The 4,549-nt window shown below is 44.9% G+C and overlaps 1 pseudogene; it reads right to left on the bottom strand.

The window, feature by feature from the left end:
• LOC102182816 lies at positions 2,918–3,381 on the bottom strand (annotated as a pseudogene).

The raw sequence follows: 4,549 nt of genomic DNA, 5'->3' as shown, positions 1-4,549 counted from the left end.
TGAACTGTGGTGTTGGTAGAAGACTCTTGAGAGTCCCTTGGACTGCAAAGAAATCTAACCTGTCAATCCTAAAGGAAAATCAGTACTGAATATTCATTAGAAGGACTGATGCTGAAGATGAAGCTCCAGTACTCTGACCACCTGATGCAAAGAACTGACTCACTGGAAAAGACCCTGATGCTGAGAAAGATTGAAGGCAGGAGAAAAAGGGGACAACAGAGGATGAGCTGGTTGGATGGCATCACAGACATGATGGACTTGAGTTTGAGCAAGTTCCAGGAGTTGGTGATGGACAGGGAAGCCTGGCATGCTGAAGTCCTTGGGATTGCAAAGAATTGGACATGACTGAGCAACTGAACTGAACTGACTGACTTAAAATGTTATCTTCCTAGGAGAACATGCATTATAACAGAGATTAAGGTCTTAACCCAAGGGAATTGAAGCTTTAAAGATACATGGAGCAGGTTGGGAAGGTTTTTTGTTTTTTGCTTTTTTGCAGAGGTGTAATAAGTAGATTTGATTTAGGTCATACCTGAATGGTCTAGCGGTTTTCCCTACTTTCTTCAATTTAACTCTGAATTTGGTAATAAGGAGTTCATGATCTGAGCCACAATCAGCTCCTGGTCTTGTTTTTGTTGACTGTATAGAGCTTCTCCATCTTTGGCCGCAAAGAATATAATCAATCTGATTTCAGTGTTGACCATCTGGTGATGTACATGTGTAGAGTCTTCTCTTGTGTTGTTGGAAGAGGGTGTTTGCAATGACCAGTGCGTTCTCTTGGCAAAACTCTATTAGTCTTTGCCCTGCTTCATTCTGCATTCCAAGGCCAAATTTGCCTGTTACTCCAGGTGTTTCTTGACTTCCTACTTTTGCATTCCAATCCCCTGTAATGAAAAGGACATCATTTTTGGGTGTTAGTTCTAGAAGGTCTTGTAGGTCTTCATAGAACCATTCAACTTCAGCTTCTTCAGTGTTACTGGTTGGGGCATAGACTTGGATTACTGTGATATTGAATGGTTTGCCTTGGAAACGAACAGAGATCATTCTGTCGTTTTTGAGACTGCATCCAAGTACTGCATTTCGGACTCTTTTGTTGACCATGATGGCTACTCCATTTCTTCTGAGGGATTCCTGCCCTCAGTAGTAGATATAATGGTCATCTGAGGTAAATTCACCCATTCCAGTCCATTTTAGTTCGCTGATTCCTAGAATGTTGACATTCACTCTTGCCATCTCTTGTTTGACCACTTCCAATTTGCCTTGATTCATGGACCTGACATTCCAGGTTCCTATGCAATATTGCTCTTTACAGCATTGGACCTTGCTTCTATCACCAGTCCCATCCACAGCTGGGTATTGTTTTCCTTTGGCTCCAAACCTTCATTCTTTTTGGAGTTATTTCTCCACTGATCTCCAGTAGCATATTGGGCACCTACTGACCTGAGGAGTTCCCCTTGCAGTATCCTATCATTTTGCCTTTTCATACTGTTCATGGGGTTCTCAAGGCAAGAATACTGAAGTGGTTTGCCATTCCCTTCTCCAGTGCACCACATTCTGTCAGACCTCTCCACCATGACCCGCCCATCTTGGGTTGCCCCGCGGGCATGGCTTAGTTTCATTGAGTTAGACAAGCCTGTGGTCCTAGTGTGATTAGATTGACTAGTTTTCTGTGAGTATGGTTTCAGTGTGTCTGTCCTCTGATGCCCTCTTGCAACACCTACCATCTTACTTAGGTTTCTCTTACCTTGAGCGTGGGGTATCTCTTCATGGAGGCTCCAGCAAAGTGCAGCTGCTGCTCTTTACCTTGGATGAAGGGTATCTCCTCACCACCGCCCTTCCTGACCTTCAACGTGGGATAGCTCCTCTAGGCCCTTCTGCGTCCATGCAGCCACCACTCCTTGGACATGGGGTTGCTCCTCCCAGCCGCCGCCCCTGGCCTTGGAGGCGGGGTAGCTCCTCTCGGCCGTTCCTGCGCCATCGCAGCCTGGCACTCTCAGCCACTGCCCTGACCTCGGACGTGGGGTAATTCCTCTTGGCCACCAACCTTCGGGCATGGGGTCCTCCTGGCTTCTGCCCCTGACCTTGGACGTGGGGTAGCTCCTCTCGGCCATGCTTAGTGTGCCGGTCGCAGCCGCAGAGTCCATATCAGTTCAGTTCAGTCGCTCAGACGTGTTCAACTCTTTGTGACCCCATGAATCGCAGCACGCCAGGCCTCCCTGTCCATCACCAACTCCTGGAGTTCACTCAGACCATGTCCATCAAGTCAGTGATGCCATCCAGCCATCTCATCCTCTGTCATTCCCTTCTCCTCCTGCCCCCAATCCCTCCCAGCATCAGAGTCTTTTCCAATGAGTAAACTCTTCGCATGAGGTGGCCAAAGTACTGGAGTTTCAGCTTTAGCATCATTCCTTCCAAAGAAATTCCAGGGCTGATCTCCTTCAGAATGGACTGATTGGACTGAATGGACTCCTTGCAGTCCAAGGGACTCTCAAGAGTCTTCTCCGACACCACAGTTCAAAAGCATCAGTTCTTCGGTGCTCAGCCTTCTCCACAGTCCAACTCTCACATCCATACATGACCACAGGAAAAACCATAGCCTTGACTAGGCAGACCTTAGTTGGCAAAGTAATGTCTCTGCGTTTGAATATGCTATCTAGGTTGGTCATAACTTTTCTTCCAAGGAGGAAATGTCTTTTAATTTCATGGCTGCAGTCACCACATGCAGTGATTTTGGAGCCCCAAAAAATAAAGTCTGACACTGTTTCCACTGTTTCCCCTTCTATTTCCCATGAAGTGATGGGACCAGATGCCATGATCTTTGTTTTCTGAATGTGGAGCTTTAAGCCAACTTTTTCACTCTCCTCTTTCACTTTCTTTTTTTTTTTTCTTGGTATAGGAAAATTTATTACTATTGTGCTTTTATCATCAAAATTTATGACCTTGGTCTTTCCTTCTTGCCTTTGTATAAAGCCAAAAGAGAGACATTGGCTACTTTGACAACCTTAAAGCGGACTCCAAGAATGTCACCAACAGCATGACATTTGCGACCAAATCCAGCAACCAGAACTTCATCATTTTCCTCAATAAAATTCAAGCAACCATCATTGGGTACAAAAGCAGTGATTTTTTTGCCATTCTTGATTAGTTGAACCCTGACACTCTTCCTGACAGCAGAATTTGGCTGTTTGACTTCAACTCCTACTTTTTCCAGCACAATTCCCTTGGCGTGAGAAGCACCGCCAAAAGGGTTGGCCTTCAAGGCTGTGCCCAGATGGACTTCCTTGTACTGCTTATCATGCCACTTCTGGTCTCGACGGTGGCTATGGAGTTTCCTGGCAGTACGAAGACCGCGACACTTGCCCATCCTGCCGGGGCCACGGGCCTGAGCGAAAGAGCTCCTCTTTCACTTTCATCAAGAGGCTTTTTAGTTCCTCTTCACTTTCTGCCATAAGGGTGGTGTCATCTGCATATCTGAGGTTATTGATATTTCTCCCGGCAATCTTAATTCCAGCTTGTGTTTCTTCCAGATACATAAACTCAAAAAAGCAAAATGGCTATCTGGGGAGGCCTTACAAATAGCTGTGAAAAGAAGAGAGGCAAAAAACAAAGGAGAAAAGAAAGATATAAGTATCTGAATGCAGAGTTCCAAAGAGTGGCAAGAAGAGATAAGAAAGCCTTCTTCAGCAATCAGTGCAAAGAAATAGAGGAAAACAACAGAATGGGAAAGATTAGAGATCTCTTCAAGAAAATTAGAGATACCAAGGGAACATTTCATGCAAAGATGGGCTCGATAAAGTACAGAAATAGTATGGACCTAACAGAAGAAGAAGATATTAAGAGGTGGCAAGAATACATGGAAGAACTGTACAAAAAAGATCTTCATGACCCAGATAATCACGATGGTGTGATCACTCATCTAGAGCCAGACATCCTGGAATGTGAAGTCAAGTGGGCCTTAGGAAGCATCAGTATGAACAAAGCTAGTGGAGGTGATGGAATTCCAGTGGAGCTATTTCAAATTCTGAAAGATAATGCTGTGAAAGTGCTGCACTCAATATGCCAGCACATTTGGAAAACTCATCAGTGGCCACAGGACTGGAAAAGGTCAGTTTTCATTCCAATCCCAAAGAAAGGCAATGCCAAAGAATGCTCAGACTACCGCACAATTGCACTCATCTCACATACTAGTAAAGTAATGCTCAAAATTCTCCAAGCCAGGCTTCAGCAATACATGAACCGTGAACTTCCTGAAGTTCAAGCTGGTTTCAGAAAAGGCAGAGGCACCAGAGATCAAATTGCCAACATCCACTGGCTCATCAAAAAAGCAAGAGAGTTCCAGAAACACATCTATTTCTGCTTTATTGACTATGCCAAAGCCTTTGACTGTGTGGATCACAATAAACTGTGGAAAATTCTGAAAGAGATGGGAACAGCAGACCACCTGACCTGTCTCTTGAGATATCTGTATGCAGGTCAGGAAGCAACAGTTAGAACTGGACATGGAACAACAGACTGGTTCCAAATAGGAAAAGGAGTACGTCAATGCTGT

This window comes from Capra hircus, chromosome 16, assembly GCF_001704415.2.
Source record: "Capra hircus breed San Clemente chromosome 16, ASM170441v1, whole genome shotgun sequence".
Lineage (NCBI taxonomy): Eukaryota > Metazoa > Chordata > Mammalia > Artiodactyla > Bovidae > Capra > Capra hircus.
The sequence above is the reverse complement of the archived record's forward strand: the minus strand, read 5'-3'. Positions and strand labels throughout refer to the sequence as shown.